We start from the raw sequence: 19,148 nt of genomic DNA on the forward strand, positions 1-19,148 counted from the left end.
TGCCTGCCTGCCTGCCGATGTCGTGCGCAGAGGGATTTCTGCTGGTGGCCATGGAAACAGCAGAGGCACCCTTATCACACGTAATGGCAGTATAACAGGGACAGAATGTAGTTTCTCCAAAAAAAAAAAAAAAAAAACGAGAACACAGAACTGCCCTATGAATATATTATGGGGAGGAGGTAACAGGAATTTTGTTTGGGCATTTTGCTTAATGTCTGTGCCACAGTGTTCTGCGTGCGTTCTTTGAAACAATATCGTTGTAATTTGAAACAAGTCTTTGTAATATTTGGTAAGTGGCTCTTATTAATACTCTTCTGATCTGGCCTGAGAAATCAATTTTCATATTGACCATACAGCCAGCCTTTTCTTTGACTCACAAAGGAATCGAGCCTTTGTAGAGCTGAGAACTACTCATCTCTACCACCTGAAAAAGATCACTTCAAATTTTCCTCACTTTTGAAGGGGAGCAGGGATCATAAGAAGAGGCCAATGCCGACAGCTGTTAATCACAGTTATTATCAAAGCAAATGTGATGGCTTTGATGAACATGACTGCTCATGTATGGACCTGCGGACATCAGTATCAGATGACTGTCCTTTACTTTGAAGGGACTAGTTCATATAATTTAAAAATTCAAAGATCTTCCATGGCTGGGCTGATGGAAGTTAACATATCCCCAGTCCACACATTTTGGGTTGGGGAACTTTTATGCAGTGGTCAAATGTATTAAGTCTTGGACAAAATTAATGTCATGGGTTTATAACCACTTTTAAAACGGTATTATCGTGTGAAGTTATAATATATAGTTAGCTATCTTTCATGTCATATGCTCTTTTTTAGTTGTACATTCTATTAAATCTGGGATTCTAAATATTATGCAATATGTGCATGAAAATAGAATTTAAACGTAAAAATTTACAGCGTATTGGTTTTTACTAAATACCAGATTATATATCAAAAATCTTGATTGCGGTAATTTATGTGATTTATTGGGTTCAAGTGCATTTCATCATGCTTTTATCTCCCATAAGCCATTTTCCGTCTAGCCACATAGTTTAAGTACGCAAGATTATTACCCAAGAACATGACTAACATCTTCTGTTATTCGAGAAGGCAGGTAGCATCTTGAATGCAAATATTTAATAGATTAATGTGCTAAACTTGGCGGATTGAAGTTGGAAAGACTTTTTCTGTTAGCCCTTTGAAATAACATTTACTCATTGTGCTGTAATTGTCAACCGCATAGCCTAAAAATAAAGGAACCTTCCCCCTGATTAGTATTCCAGTCAGTGTCTGTTCAGCCCTCCAGCAATGTGTTTTTTCCCATTAACTGCTGATTTCACAATTCGCACAACAAAAAGTGACAGCTCTGGAGAGTCTTCAAACAAAACGAAAAAAAAAAAAAAAAAAGCTCACCATTTGCTTTGTTAAAGAGCCAGCGTCGCTCCGCAGGGCACTGCCGCAGTCGGAGCGGACGCAAATACGCCACAGCACCTGTCCAACTCCACATCCTGTCACACACGGTGACCTCTGACTCAGGTGTGAATTCCCTCGGCAGGCTATGGCCACCCTCCCTACTTGATTTATGCTGGCCAGTGAAGAAGGAGCGTTGGTGTCTCCCCCCTCGGGTGGCTGTCTCCCCGTATATGACCTGTGGCCAGGTTCCGTCTCTCTTAGATGTTAATTAAAACGGTTCTGGTACTGAATTGCTCCGAGAAAAACAGCGATGACAGGTACACGGTCGAATCCAGGCAGAAACAAGGCAGCGACATTTCTCTTTGCATTAAAATCACCCGACGTAGTTAATTAGATGGGGGCCTCTGTGTTTTGTTGTGATTTCTTCCTGCCAGAAAATCCATAGGATTGTTTGTCCGTGCAATATTTCCTGAGCGGTGTAAAGTGCCATCATTCCATCACTTAAATTCCAGCCAGATTTATCTGTCACTTAAACAGCTAGAGGGGGAAACCATAGAGACAGGCTATGCCAAACAAATTAGAGTCTGTCCAACTCAGAGATGACTCCTGGAACTTGACATTCTTCATCAGGCCTGCCTTTCCCTGTAGGATACGCATGTTCATTTTGCTCACCTCCCAGCCATAATGAGTAAGCCGCGTGATTCAATGGTCAAATCTATTTATACTTCCAAAAAAAAGTGTTTTGGTTCACGAATGCAAGGGAAGGCGGGAAAGCAAGCCGCTACTTCCATGAGCATATAGCATAAAGTATATGGAATTTTACACCTCTAATAAAGTCATTTGGTTACCAAGCGTCCTTCTGGAGTCTCCAAATGGCTTTTTTGGAAACATGCCTAGGCATAGCTAAGACAGAAACAACAGAGCATGTTCATTTTGGTGGTACTGTCATCAAATTTGAACCAGGATTTGTCCAGCATTGTGGCTGTGTCTGCATTGTGTTTCTAAGCTCACCAGGCACAGCCTCAAGCATGTTTATCCACTCAAAAAAATAGTTTAGTTTAGAAAGAAATATTAACTTGCACTGTATTATAACTTCTGTTACTTCTGTTTCAATTATATTCAGAGTAATTCTGACTCTGGAATTACTCTGACCAGGATTATTCTTGTAGTCAAAAGGGTTCAAGAATAGTAATCATTGTATCTTTGATATGTCATTTTTAGGCTTGTGTTAAAAAGGGGGTGATACATAAGGGGTTGCCTCATGTCTAGCAGAAACGTTATGTGTAGATACAATCATATACATTTTATAAATAACTATTTAGTTGTGGTTTTAGTCACTATTTAAGATACAGTTTGATTGTAAGAACATTTTATAAATGGCCCCTGTACTTAAACCAATTGTTTTTCTACGGAAAGTTTTCATCCTATCATCTCACCTTTTCCGTAGACTGCAGAATTCCATGACCAAGGAATTTAGTAGGCAACATTCAATGGGTTTTTTTATATATTACATATTTAATATAACTGGAGAGTCAGTCCATTTGTACACATAAAAAACCCATCAGCTTAGTTTTCTGTAGGTTGTCTCTAGCATAGACAGCACCTTTTTGTAGGTTTGTAGATTTGTAGGTTTGTGAGAATTGCAATTTTCGAGGAGAGAACTTACATGAACCCAGAATCAAGGTAGCTGCTTTGACCCTTTTTTATTCTTGCACAATTGTATTCATTTTGATTATTGCTGAATTGTATATCCATCCATTGTATATCCATCCATCCTTCCATTATACCCACTATACCCACTTATCCTGGGCAGGGTCACAGGGGGTGCTGGAGCCTATCCCAGCTTGATTGAATTGCATATGATGTCTAAATACCAAAAAACCACACTTAAATGTGTAACACAAAGCTACAAAAAACATAGTATGCATTTTTAATCAATCACCAACTTCCATACAGAATGTTAGCCCTGCATGAACACATTATAGTAAAACTGGTGGTGGTCAGACAGACATAGAGAGAGAGATGTAAAGATAAAAGTCCATATTGTACTTCAGATATTCCTGCAAAAATATATTTGAAAAAATATGCTGGAAAAAAACATGCTGAATATGAAGTCAAACTGGTATGAAACTAGAGGTGGTCAAGACTTGAAGACCTGTAATTGGATGGAGCCAGCATGTGCTCGTTAATTAATAGCTCACTGTTTTGAAGTAATCACAGTGATTTTTCTGTGGAAGCAATCTTCAACCTCTCTTTGTTTTCATGCGCTAGCAGGTGATTAACAAAGCTTGATTAACTTCACTCTCCCATCACAAAAAAAAAACTGCTCCAAAGAAGCAAACTAGTGACAAGTACACCCTGCAGCCCCATTCGCTTTGTTTTAGGCCTTATGTTTTTTTCAGTGACGAGACCGAATTTTCACTCTCAGCTTCATCCATTTCACTGTTGGCTTGCCCAAACTGTGGTACAGCAGCAGATGCCACAGAGAGAGGATCTCTTATCCTTATGGAGAACATCTGCTCGAATGCTGAGGCGACACATTAAGACTCCAATAGACCGGTGTCACTGAAGGAAAAAATAATATTGATACGCAGCGATCAATCTTAGGCGCCATTACATGTGTAAACAATGCAGGAATTTGCTGCTCGAAAGTGGGACGATTTTTCACTCCATCCTCAATTGCTTTCCAATGTGCCCTTGAAAGCTTGTCTAATTGTCTTCTCTCACTTTACGCTGGGAAGTATTCTTCATAAAAACATATCAACATTGGAGACGTGCCATTTGTCAGAAGTAATTACCTGCCGCCGATGTAATATGGATGAGGCGGTTTACGAAGCTGCCGTTGAGTGATCTGACAAATTGTGACCATTGTTCTTGTCTTTTGTCTCCCTCCCGCTGGATGACATTAAGCAACTTAGGAATCTCTCGCTATAATGAAAAATAGTCTACATCTTTCTCATTTGAGACATTTTAATGAAGTTTTTTTTTTTCATTTGCATATCTATTATCTTATAAAAAAAAAAACAAAAGAGCTTCACTCTTTTGATTTCTCTTGACTGTTTCCATTGTGAAAAGGACACCAAAAGGATTTGGATTAGAAGAACTCAACTTTGTGTTCCAGCTGAATCCCAATCACACACAGGTGCTAAAAACACATGTACTCCTAAGTTCCTGAATGCAGTGCATGTCCACAGTGAGGTCATCTCTCCTGGATAAACCAGGATTCAGTTCAGCGAGTTCAAGTTAGCCTTATGGCGACACCTTCCTATCACCACTTTTTGCAGTTTTCCAAACCAACGGTTTTACAGGAAGGATTATGTCAAGTTTCAACAGCTGGCAGCACTCAATTCTTCCCATGTGCAGTCACCGCTTTACTTGACATTGAACGCAGAGTTTCCTCCTTGTCTTGTGAAAGCGGCTTAATATTCAATCTGTCAGCAATACCACATGAATAGCATATCCACTGTGGTACTATCGTCTTTATTAAATTGTTTGCAGCGCATTTAGTTCCTTCTACAACAATGTCCAGCGTGTGCTAAAAACACATAACAATGAGATGCTTGTCTTGAAATGTGCAGGCCAATGCACTGATTGGTTATTGTTGGTTGTGAGATCAGGGCTGTCGTCAGTGATGCAGATACATTGTGGCTTTGCATACGAGTTTAAAGCACACCTTTAAACAGCATTTTTCAAAGCTTCATAGCAGTGATCTCCCAAACACGTTTCTGCCTCACGCATTCTTACATCTCACAATCACAAACATACAAACCCGGAGGGGACAAGGGGGGACACAAAAAAGAAGGGGATGCATTGAAGGAGCATTTATACTTGTCAAGTAATTGTATTGGCAATGGGGATATTAACATTAACCTAATTATAGGTTCCTCGTAGCTGCCTTTCAGGCTATATCATCAGGTCACGCATGCACTAAGGTGTCAAATGTTTCTGTATTTTTTCCCTTATATAACGCCTTTCCTGTACTTGCAAGGAAACTGCAAATGGAAAAAAGTTTTAATCTGAACTGTTTATAATGCAGCATTTAAGTGGCTCAGCACAAAAACTAGGTAAAAATTTGTGCTTGAGCAATTACATTTTTACCGTTTTAAGTTATTACATGGTGTCTCCTTCTTGTCCTGAAAGACACCAAATCTCAAAGATGTGATGGAAAATTTATACATTATGTGGAAGTGTTAATTTTAGTTGCAGAAAACAAATCCTCTCTGCATATAAAAAAAGCCTTTTTTTAATGGGTGTTAATGTGATGCTTCAGGAGCTGTGACTTCAGGTTTCAAAGAAATAAAAAAATAAAAGCCGGGAAGTGTTTATCAGCTGGAGAGATCACAACACTTACTCACGAAAATGAGATGCTGTATATATCTCATCACTAGATTCACCATTTTCCAAAGCCATTTTTATGGCTTGCATTTCAGTCATTCCTCAACAAGAGGCCAGTAGAGCCATCTTTGATTCACATGCTAGACAATTATCACATTTTGCCTCATCAGTCATCGGCAGTACATTAGGACAGATTGATAAGTCAGTTGGCAGTTAAGGTTGACTGACACCGATGTCCCTGTTCTGTCACTTGCTGCATTCAGTGTGGTTATTAGAACCACTGATGCGGCAATAGTATATTTTCACAGTGTTGTGCTACATCGCTGTTTTTTAATCGGTGGGAAGTACTCCGCACGCATAAAAGTGCAGTTATATCACCTGCATAAGGGATGACAAATCAAAGGCTATTCGTAATAACGAAATGGTTTGCAGTAGCAGTAGGCTAATAAATGGAATACTGTTGATTAAAAGAGATTAACTGAAATTAAGTGAAAGTGTATGGGTTAAACTGTTCGACTGAATTTAATTGGGGTAAATTTTTTAATAGTATCCCCTGTCGATGCCTGGTGTAAACTCGTCCACATGACAAAGATTAATCTTTCTGCATGGACAAAGTTGGTTGGAATGGACAAATATATTTTTGCTATCTGTGCAGCATTTGAAAAGGGTTTTTTGTTTGTTTTTTTTTCTGTCCCAGAATGCCCCAGTGCTATTCCAGTGCTGCTTGTGTGTGCTCAGCGTGCGCCTTGCTAATGGGATCCCCACCCCTTGTCAAGGCAGCTGCGGTTACGTTCAGGGCAACGACAGACGCATCTCGGCTTCTCGTGCACACACTACTCCACTAAATCTTTTCCAGTATACACTCAATTTTAAGATTATGGTGCACTTTAGGGTCATCGTTTAATCTGGACTATATTTTTTTTCCTTTTCTTTTTTTCCAAACTGAGACCTTAACGTGGTCTGTCCTCTTAGACCATTTGAAATGCCATCAATCATTGTAAACATTTATTTTCCTAAAATGGAGTTCGTGTCTAATGGGTAAAATTAACAATTTAACAAAATTAACAAAAGGGGATGTACGTATCAAAGACATGCTTGTAATATTTTAACGAAAACCAAAAATGCATTTGGATGTCATGGTCTGTTTGAAGGATGCATAAACAACATGTGAAACAAGCAGACTCCATGCCAACCAATGTGATAGAAAAGGTATAAAGGAATACTTCAGGAGGTCCGCAATGTGCACAGAAAAAAACCCAAAAAGATAGTTTGCCTCCTTCAGGCATCCAAGTGGTGATTACAGAGTTTTACCTTATGAGGAATGACAGCTGACTATTAGCCCAGACGTTAGCCAGGTAGCATGAGGAGATGAAGAAGACAACAAAATGGCCTCAGATTTCTCAACCTGAAATTGTTATACCTGCAAGTGGCTTTTACTAGTACCTCTTTCTACAATCAACATGGACATACCGTACACATGACAGGAATTGTACGAAATAATAGATATTGTAGAACAGATTCCAGAGTTTGAGCTACATCCAGGAAGCTCACAGGGCAGTGCTAATTGGCCAGATGTCAGCCCAGAGATGGAGGCTTTCAGGCAGGGATGGAGGTTTTCGGGCAGCAGGGTGTTCCCTCCTACTCTGATCTATCAGGCAGCTATGAACGGCCTGTGCCGACAGTGAAAAGTGTGCAGTTGTATTGGGGAGAACAGGAGAAATGCTTGAGCAGATAATGGCTTCACGGACTTCTGAGGAAGCTTTTCTTACTCTACACCCTCCTGAACTGACCTGTGAGATGAGGATATTCTTATTGAGCTGGGCTGGACTTACTGATGTCATTTTAGATTCTACTTTGGGGAAGGAAAGAAAACCTGGAGTAATATATTTATAAATCCTTTAATAAGGATTCGGTTTAAACACTGAGCTTTAAATCCACCCCTTTGTTAAGAAATCATATCCAGCATAGTGTCTGAGCATCTCACTGTCTTTCTCTCAGCTTCCAGTCACCATGACCACAGCGTCATGACGATGGCCACATTTTAATCACATCACATCAGTGAACAGCTGGAGGACAGAAACAGTGTCAGGGCCAAAGGTGGCAGCAAGAACCCCTTCTCTGCTTTAATAACAGAGGTCAGGTCCTCTGATTGCACTGTTAAGCATACTTTTTTATTTTTACCATTGTAAATAAAACACCGCCCACAGGCCAATATCCCTCAGCTGTCCTGGTTCTTCTCTCTCTAATCCCCCACAATGCACCTCTCCATCCAACCGAAACGCCAAGGGATGAAGTGGAATACAATCACAGAGATGGACAGATGGGGGAAAAAGACTAAATTAACAGAACAAACAGGTGACAAGCAAATGGTCCCGATTCACGTTTCACAGCATCGTTTGATTTGTCTGGGGGCGAATCTCCACTCGCAGCTACACAGATTCAGTGCCTCCAAGCGATTTCTTCATTAAAACTTCTTTGAAAGCGCGAGGCTGTTGCTCAGTCCTTGATGTGACACAAACTGTGCTACAAGGTTGAACATGACATGGCCACCAGTTAATGCCAAGTGAAATGCATTACGGTCTTCTTGTAAATGGTTGCGAAAATCTGCACTCTCTCCTATTCCTGCCATTAGATGAAATATCCTGCCACTGCAGGGAGGTTTTTATGTGTGTAAAATTGCACCACATGATTCAGTAGGGCTTTCATTTTTCTGTATCAGAAGTCCTTAAAGTAATGGAGACTGGGCTTTGAAACATTAACCATTCATTTTCTGAAATTCTTCCCATAACGGACTTCAACCTCCACACCTAAAAGTTCCAATGTGTCCCACACCACACAGCTATGGACATGCACAGAGACACACTTTTAGGAATCATCCATCCATCCATCTCAATGTCGGCCAGCTAAGAAACAGACCACCACACCATAAACATGAACAGGCTGCTGTGAGGTTTGAGATTCAAGAACTGTAAACCATGACTACACATGGCATCTGAAAGTGCAGCCTGTGCAGCATGTGTGTGTGTGTGAACAGGTGAGTTCGAGGCTCTTGTTTTTTTGGGGGGGTTTTTTTGAAGTATTAAATATGAAATGAGCAACCTTTTCAACAAACAGCCCCAGTCTTTGGGCTGCTGCAGCAGAAAGGGCAGCTGAAACATTATGATATATTTGCCTGCTGGTCGGCCCATTGATTGATCCATCGCCGCTTTGAGCGGTGGGGCTGCGTGCGGCAGCTCCCCACCCATTACCCACAATCCCATTCTCGCTCTTTTTTTTCAGGCTTGAAAGGATGGCTTTCCTCAGGATGACAGTGAGAGCCTGTGCGGGATCAATAGCTCTGAATATCGCCAGAAGGTCAAAAAATAAACTTGGGTTGTGCTAAAAATCAATCTGGCCTGACAAGTGGGAAAAACCAGGCAGCTTGTAGCGACAGTAACCAGAAGTCTGATCCCATTGATAAGACAGGTGAGTGTGTTGGGGAATGTTTGGCGATAAAAAGACACACGCGATGTGAAATTAACAACGATTGTGCTGGGCTGACACTTTTCTCCATTTAATTGCATTGCTTAATTCAATTTGACACACTGTCAAGTGGCTTCAGAGAATGGAGCTTAAACCCGCTAAACCCAAACACAGCTGAAATGTTAATGTCGCAAATTGTAGACTCTTTTGTTACAACCCCAAGTCTGTGTAAGTACACGCCAGTGATTGAACGCTGTCATGATGCAATGATTTATCTGCCTTTACAAATAATCACACAGCTGTGTTCAGTGAACCAATTATCCAGTCTAGGGCTTCAGCTTCCAAAACAGACACACACACATACACACACACTCACTCAAACACACACACACACATACGCACGCACACACATAAGCTCACGGGGGAAAGTAAAAAGACACCAATTCTTCAATAGACTTGCGTGAAAGGAAGCAAATGTGAACCCAAGGGGGGCTTGTAGCTCTAATTCTCCAGGGCTTCTCTCGTTTACCGTTCTACAAATCAAGGAAAATATCTCCAGGAGGTTTGGCTCCCTTACATTTCTACCTCCTCAAACGAATGTCAGTCCTCAGGGAGTTTCCTGTCAATGACTTGCTAATGAGTGAATTTTTTGTTGATTCAGTGCAAAGTGTAAAAGCCGGAAAGTTTCGGTTTATCCGTGCTCTGAACTCATGAACTCACAGCCAGCGTCCAGGCGGAAGCGTTTGATTCCATAAGCAGATGTCTCAATCCCACAGTCCTGTTTGCAGCAGCCATGGTCTCAGCGAAGAGTGCCGAGTATCAGCTTTATCACAGCTCCCCTGATCTCAAGGCATCCACATAATAGCTTCCTCCATATGTTCCACAGCTCATAATTGGCTTCCCATCAGAAAGTCAGTCCAGGTTTTTTTTTCTTTTCAACAAATCTGAAGTACAAAATGCAATTTTTCAGCAACTTCAGTTGATCCTTTGTTCAAAAACCAGTGCGCCACTGCGTGAGAACAGGGCAGGGGATCATTGATATTCATTGCAGTCATAGTTGGAACATACCATTAAATAATTTAATTTGAACTGAAATGAAAACGGAAGACACTGAAAAAACTATAAGCTTAGTCATTTGAGAGGAAAGCAGTATTGATTATCATGCTGTGGAGGGACTTGGCATGTGGAGACTTGATATCTAACTAAGTTTACACTCTAAGTTCAGGAGGAATTAAATTGACTGCCTACAGATAATGAAAACCCAGCCAAACCCTTTTCCCAGCTGAATAAATCTCACAGTTACTTTTGGCAGTTCAAATATTAACCGCTTGTTTTCCGCAACCCTCCACATTTTGCAAAAAAAAACATTTTCTGGTTTAAAACCTATTGACACCTGTAGTCTGAGCCACCCTGTCCCTGAATACGAAGCAACACTAAACCTTGCTGTCAACAGGCTACCATAGTCAGACTTGATGTGTAATTTTTCATCTGAAAAACTGGCTAATGGGGTAGTTATACGCCATTGTCACTGGAAATTAAAGCAAGTGCTGAGAGCCTCTCCTTGAATACTGATGACGGGAGGAAGTTTTTAATTAAAGAACTTGCGGAACAAGAGTTTAGCTCTTAGCAACTGCCACAGGGATTGTTAACTAGCTTTTCTGTCAGCACACAGCCATGTTCAAAAATATTAAACTTTCAAATAATTTCACAGAGCGATTGGGCACGCAGCACATTTTTGCTGCTAATTAAATGTTAATAATGATTATATAAGTCGAAATAGGATCAAAGGTATTCTATCCTTGTCATCCATCCATTGATTTAACGGTAAACATTTAACTGTGCAGTATACATTCAAGACTAACCCTCATCGAAAAAATGCTGTTCACTGATCTGACATATTTATAAGGGAAACTCCTCTTAAGCAGGTTTGATCTGAATTTACCTTTTTTTCCCCATGCGTGTCTTAGCAACAATGTATCCCATTGGGCCTTGAACTTCATATTTTCTCTTACCATGCACCCCCATAAACACTGTATTTTTCATCATTTATAAACAGTCTCCTTTCCCCAGGGATAGGGTAGGCATAAGTTGGCTGGAAGTCCTTTGGGTGCTGTGTTATTGCTTCCCCTCAGCAATGAGGCACTTGCCTGTAGCATAAATGTTAGGAAACTGGGCTTGTAATGCCAAGGTTGTACGTTTGATTCCTAGAAGGGGCACTGCCGTTGTACCCTTGGGCAAGGTACTTAACCTGAATTGCTTCAGTAAAATATCCAGCTGTATAAATGGTTTGCATGTAAAGAATGTAAACTGTGTGAGTCAATCTTGACAAGATTGTCTGCGGGATGAAAATGCACCCACAGCTTGCCAGTTGCCTCCGGGTTTCTTGTTCAGGCAGTGATGGAGAGAGTGGTAACTGGAGTAGCGCTATTAAAAATATGAATAGGAAAAATGAGAAGCAATAATGTGATGATATATGCTATGTATATACTAAGCGTATAATCACATCCATTGTGTCCTGAGGAAGGTGTGCATGTTCTAGTTTCCATCTAGATGACATCACTGACCATGTTGGAAAGACAGGGAAGTGGGGGGACAATGAAACAAATACATCACATCGCTGATTTTAATCCGTGCCTACCAATTCTGAATTTCCCGTTGAATTATACGGTTGACCTGGATCTCAGGATTTGTGTTCTGATTTTTGAGCGTCTTTCACACTTGTCTTTAAGTGCACAAAGGGATTTTTTGAGAATGTTTCTTTTGTCTCCCCTCTTTACCCGCCCATCTAATCTTACCTCATTCTTCCTTAAGTAGTTACCCATTTCTTTATTCAAATCCTACCCACTCTCAGCTGTAACAACCCACGCCCCTCCCTCTCTCTCTCTCTCTCTCTCTGTCTCTCTCTCTCAAATTAGATTAAGAATTATGCAGGTTTAAATAGTCACCCATCAGCAGCTGATTCATGTTTAAATAATTGCATCTAATGTGTGCCAATTATCATTGAAACCTTAATGCAAATGAAAGTAAATTCAGATTGTAACAAAAGGCACTGGATTAAATCGAAGCTCGTTCTCCCGCCGCTTTCCTTGAGTCAAAATTATATATCAGCAATATAATCCAGTCCTGTTAGCTGTAATTTGAATGATTTAACAGAACGAACTATAAAGGTCATACAACCACATTAGATGCAATCAGTTAAAAGAAATTGGAAATCTGAATCTTCTGGATGTCTGTCCCCTTGTAATTGTACATTTTAATCACACAAAGCCTTCAAAAACATGTTCATAATAGGCTATTGTTTTAGGTTGAGTTTTTTTCTTCTCACCGATCTTTGCAGGAGATCTGCCAGATGACAGTATTGTTCAGTCTACGGTGTCAAGAAAATTATTTTAAAATGGTGAAAATTTGAATCAGGCAAATTTAAATCTCTGCAATTCTTATAAAACGTGTCCAAAAAATCCACAGTGCTTTCATACAATTGATTCATTCAGGTAATCAAATAGAAAGCTGGTTGAAATTATGTGTTGCACATTTCCCTGACAGAGAATTTTAGGAAGGCCTGTCTTGGATCCTGTGCATACGAGGCAATTCAACTTTTGTACTCCAAGGTAAATTAAATTCATCATAGTTATGCAAATCATTGCTGCTTCGATCCATCTGGACCATTGTTCTGACTGTACACATACAGGCAATCACACATCTGGGCACCTGTGGGTGTCATTGATAAATCTAGACTGGAACTGCATCACACTAAGAGATAATATATATTGGCAAGCTCCCAGCAGCCACATCCTGCTAAAGGGGAACTCCAGCCAAAAACAATTACTTAATATGTTAGTCGTCAACTTAGGAACAATTGAATAGAACCCATCCAAAACAAAGATGTCCTGAGAGTTCACCTTGTTGAGACTGGATTCATAAAAATGGCAGAGGCTACCACTCAGTCCAGCCCTTCAATTATATTTTAGATTTTGTGATTGTGACTTAAGAAATATACAAACTATTGATTCACAGTATTCACAATTTTTACCATTTACTTGAATGATAAGAAGAGAAAATGCCAATGACATTATCACTTAAAATCATCTTTTGGAAATAGATGCCATAAAATGTCATGCCATTGACTCAGCTACAACATGTATTAGGCTTCCTCATTATTCATTTACAATAACTATTCATTAAGTATTAATTGAACTGATCTCATGCACTGCTATCATCTTTACATTGATGTATTGAAACAATTTACATTGATGTATTTTCTATGTTTATTTTGCACTGCATACACATTATAAGTGTATACGCCTTGGGGATATATACATACACGAAAATAGCATTAAACACGTCAAATCCATTTTCAGAGCCGTATCACCAGTGCATAGAATGGTGAGACATTATACACTGTACTTTAGTAAAACTAGAGCAAGCCATTTGCGCACCATCCTCGTACCTCAGCTGCAGAGTAATTCCCTGCCAGATGTTTTAACTCCGCTCCTTGCCTTTACCCTGATGACTTGTGTCAGCACTGTTTGTTGCCTAAAACTGTATGTGTGCACTTGTGTAAGTCACTCTGGGTAAGAGCATCTGCTAAATGCCTAAACGTAATGTAATACAACGTAATGTCTTTATAATTATTTCGCTCGTCATAAAGCTCCTTGTGCTGAGACACAAAAGCCAAGCCATCGTTGTTCAAGAACATACGCATATCGCAAAAAAAAAAAAAACAACCCAGGTCTGAATAGAACAAGGACAAATTATTGCAGCACAAAATTTTACATTTGTGTGCCAATAGTCAGAGAGGATACACAAATAGAGAACAGACAAATTTGAAATATTACCATAACCTCCAATAAAACAAACAAACAAACAAACAAAAAAACAGCTTTGGTGTGCAAGGCCTTCAGTCTGGTATATTTTTTCCACTTTCTATTTATTATCTTTAACTGCCTGAGTGGAAAAAAGTTAAAAGGATTCTCATTAGTGAGACCAGCCCCAGGTGGGTAATTGGCGGATTTGCCGTTCGAGAGCTGCTTAGTAGCAGCATTACCATGTCTGCAGACCGTGCAGTACCCTCTGAGGGGAACGTAGCAGGGGATTTATCCAAATTTAGGCCACTGGACCACAGAACTCCCATTAGAACTGGAATATCTCTTCCTCATCTTGTAAAGTGTAGAGGCCCTCGCTGGAGACTTAAAACTCCTGCTAAAATGTTGCACTTGGCCCCTGGAGTCCTCCCACCATTTTGAGAACCGGTAAAAAAAAAGATTAAAAAAAACTTTAAAATATGGCTGCCTGCAGAACGCTAAGCAGAGCTTTCACCCAATAGCTTCAATAGAGGGACTGCCTTTTTAGAACCAATCAAAAGTCATTTTCTGTGGGGAGAAAAGTACTTTTGGTTCAGGTTCTGTGAAATTATGAACAAAACATTCATCCCAAGAGGTACAGTGCTTTATCTAGCCTCACTTATCATGCTCACCCTAAGTGCATGTCAGTGGCAGTGAGGATTTAAAAGCTAAAAAGTAGCTCCTTTAGACACAAAGTAAAGTATGAGGAATCTAGAAACCAAGAGATTTCCGGTTTTGGAAATTGTACAGACCTATTGCCTTTTTCTAAATTTCTGACTTAAGAAGTGAGGTGGATGGAGACAGTGGCCATGAGGGCATGAAATAAAGGTACCTGTTTTTTTTTTTTTTTTTCCATATTCACAGTTGGTTGATGACAGCTGAACTGGCCAAACTATGGGGCCAAACCCTTGTATGACCACCGTACAGCAAGCCTTCAACCAAATCTAATGATAACCCAGCAGAAGTTCCATGGGTAAGATCATTCAAACTCAAAACCCTCATCCTAAAAACGACCGATCTATGAGCAAGGACACCCACGTGGCAGAAACTACCATGTGCTTTACACTGATCCGGTTTCCGAAAGGCACAACCAAAAGACGATGACAAAAGTGACCCGGTTACCTTGGCCGTTTATCTCCCCTGCACATTGTTTTTTGGTCTCTGACAAAGGCGGACAATCCGGAGCCAATGCAGCGGTTCAGTGTTTTTCTGAAAGCTTGTTTACACCAGAGCATTCGTCGACGCACGGCACCAGCGAGGGCCAGTCATGCTAGACTGCACCAGTCTGCACGTTCCCCCTGTTGGACAGGCAGCCCGGCACAGACTGTTGGTAAGGCTTAGTATTACAGCCAGCCAGCCACCCATGACAGCATGTAAATTTCAATAGATTTTCCCCACCAGGCACAAGATTGGGGGTGTATCTATGTCCCCACTGTTACTGCCATTTGACATTTAAACACCGTTGAAAATGTCAACATTTTGTCTATCGTTGCTCTGTTTTGTGCCATTTTCCTAACAGTAGCCTAAAGTTGTAAACAATACAGATACAGAAATATGAGATCCCCCTCAAGGTTTTTCCAAGGGTTTTTCAGGCTAGATAGAAAAAACAGAATGCTCTTTATAGCCAGTATTAGATGTTTGTATTTGTATTTTATCTTATTTTCATCTCAGTGCATTAAAACATACTACAGTATTACTGTAAAAGGTTCTAAGCTCAGCTGGTACCATATTAAGAAATAAAAGAAACAGAAATCTACAATTAGAGATAGACAGGATATGCAATATTTAATTCATGAGTCATGGTTCTTACTTCACTCACCACAATGTTACGTAACTGAATTCACATCACCATGGTTAGGCGTCAAGTAACTGTCCCCCACCTGATGAAATCGGTGTAGAGGACACTGCATAATTGGTGGAAGGAAACATGTTCACTATTTCCTTGTTTGAATATGGCAGCATGATTTCTGCCTCTCGCTACAGTATTTCTATGACAGAAACCTATCAACCACTCACATTGAGCACAGTACACAGTAAAATGTCCACTGTCAATTAAGCGCTAACTGTGTTCATTCAACACTGAATTAACTCTGTTAGAGTTGAATTAACACTGCACAATTTACTATATAAGCAAGCTTGTTCGTGAAACATGTCCTCCTTAGCAAGGTCAACCCCACCCTTTCTCTTAGCTTAAGAGTTCTCCCCATTACTTAGTAAATGTTAAACTCAACAGCTTTGTGAATAGGTTTTAAGGAGAAAAAGAATGTAGCTAGGAACTTTTAGTGCTACTTATAAGAACTCTTAGTGGTAAGATAAAATGTTTTGTGAATATAGCCCCAGATGTCTATTCTTTATTTAGTCTTTATTAAATGTTTTAAATATTCTTTTTTATTAATACCATATTTGTTAATTGAATTCATTGTTAAACGTTCCCTTGATTTAATTATATAGTGTAATATAGTGTAATCAAACAAATTCATATTAATTTAATTGGTAAAGATAGTGGTATGTGTGTTTCCAAAACTTTTCAATTTGTCCCTTAGGCTCAGTAAATGTCCTTTATTGATCTTTGCCTACATTTTTACTCTCATAGTTTTACTTAAGCAAAATGAGTCTGTACTGAGACTTCATGGACAGAAGGATTTTACTTTTAGTCAGATCAAGTACAGCGGGGTTTAACGGGGCAGGACGTGTAACAATGGGGTGAACAATTATGTGCCTTTTGCAGGTTGCTGGACATGAATAAATCACTCAGAAACAATGTGAGGGAATCTGCCGAAATTTCTGCATTCCCTCTTCTGTTAGAAAAACAAATTGAAACAGAAACAGACCCAGAGGATTGTGTGTCTAAGCAATAAGCCAGTTCCGCAGTATAACCATGATGGCGGTCCCATGAGGAAAGCCGATCATTATAAAATAAAAACTACAGGTGTTCCTCTACTGCTAGAGAGGTGCACCGAGGAGAAAAGAATGACAAGTGTGACATCTTTGACAGCACGCATATCCCATGTGTTATGTTGTGCTTTGGAGACCAGATATATTATTTGCTGCTTCATTAAAAGTAGATGAAAGTATGGCTTTAAAAGTGAAGCATTTGTGATGGAACATCATGTATATATAATGAATGAATATGCATAATCAAAATAGCATAACTGAATGCAGTATTATAATATGTATGTGTACTTAAGAGATTTTAATTATTCAAGTTTATGTTTTGTGTTCATTCCACTGTGAGGCAGTGGAGTGAAAAGCATTTGTGGTAGTGTAGTTTCATTTTTATGTTTTATAATCCCAGTCCTAAAGACAATGCCCCCAGCTCCCCACCCCCAGATCCACTGGGGAGTGCTATCCTCTATGATGGTCAAAACAACAATACAATTCACTGCTGAGACCACAGAGATGCTCTCTACAATTTTTCACATTTTCAGTCTTGGTTAAAGATACCAAACAAAACAAATCAAAACGAATCTCTCTCTGGGCTTTAGTGTGACTATCTCAAAACCATCAGATACTGAAAAATGGCGGGCACAATGGCCTATCCGTGAAAAATGTACAATGAAACAAACTTGAGTTTTAAAATATCCTCTATACTGTACTTTGCTATGCTTGGGGTACTTCATGAATGGTAAGTCTTTAGAATTTCAGGGCTTCTTTGAGCAATGGAACACTACCAATGCTTTTATTTTAGTACTACAACAAAAAATATACTACTACTAATAATAATAATAATAATAATAATAATAATAATAATAATAATAATTAGAAAAAGAAGAATATTTTAACTAAAATAAATTTTAAAGCAAATTTTATTTTCCTCCTTTCACATGATTATAGTGCACTTAACAATCAATGGAACCTCAACCACCCACCACCACTATCTCAACCACCACCTGTATGGCGTTATTGCCCACCTGGGCGATGCACAGCAGCCATTTTATACCCAGACACTCACCACACATCAACTGAGGTAAAGAAAATGGATTATGAAGGCAGTTAAACAGGGGCCTGATTAGGTAGCCACATTGAGAAACTCTGGTTGGTCAAAGATGACGCATGATGGCCCACCATTCCAGAAAAACACTTTTGTAGGAAGTTGTCCCATCCATGTACTGCACTGCCCAAACCTAGCCCTGCTTAGCATCAATAACCAGGTTGGAATGAGTTCTATGTTGGTGATTTAATACGGACTATCAAAAAAAAAAAATGAATGACACTCATTTTCTGTAGCTCATTAAATATGAATGAAGCAAAGATTGGTGTGGGCTTATAAAATTTCTCACAGAATCACATTACCTTGAAGAAACGACTCCTCCTTTTTCTCATTTTCATCACACACCTAGACTAGACATATTATTTCACCTGTGGAGTGTAAGGTTTGACTGTAAGGTGGCTGTGTAGTTGGACTAATAGACAGAAGGTTGGATGTTCAAAACATGAGTGAGACTTTCTTGATGTACTCTTTGCAAAAAATACTAAACTTAAGTTAGTATTGTTGTGTACTATATAATTGTCCATTACATAAAGGAAATTTTATACACATTCCGTTGAGGGTTCATTGAATGGTTATACAAATATGTACAATTGTGCAAAATGTGGAATTGAACTGTTTGCTCAGTAAACAAGTGTTAAGGATCATCCTCCAATATGTTCCTTAACACAATATCCCATATGTTTCACACACCACATATCCCTGTTGTTTTAAGTATTCATTATTCTTTGTGATTCTTTTAAGGAATCGAGGTAAAGCCTGATTTCGCATAAGTCATTCAATTCTCAGCTAATCCCTAAAATAGATGTGTTCAGTGGACTAAATTAACTTTAACAGGCAAGAGCTCACAGTGAACGATACCATATTTAATCAAGGTTCCAACCAAGTGCTCATTTAAATAATACTAAATTCATTTTAAAAAATTATCTTCTATCATAGTTTCCTCAACAATTGGCGAACAAAATATTACAGGAAAAAAGAATATTGTGTAAAAATGACTATTCTGGACATATGGCCACAGATACAAGACAACTGTTTTATTTAATGGGAGTAAGTGGTTTGAGTGGTATTGCGTTTCATTAGTGGCATGGCGGCCATAATATCCA

The sequence above is a fragment of the Anguilla rostrata genome, chromosome 7 (genome assembly GCF_018555375.3).
Source record: "Anguilla rostrata isolate EN2019 chromosome 7, ASM1855537v3, whole genome shotgun sequence".
NCBI lineage: Eukaryota > Metazoa > Chordata > Actinopteri > Anguilliformes > Anguillidae > Anguilla > Anguilla rostrata.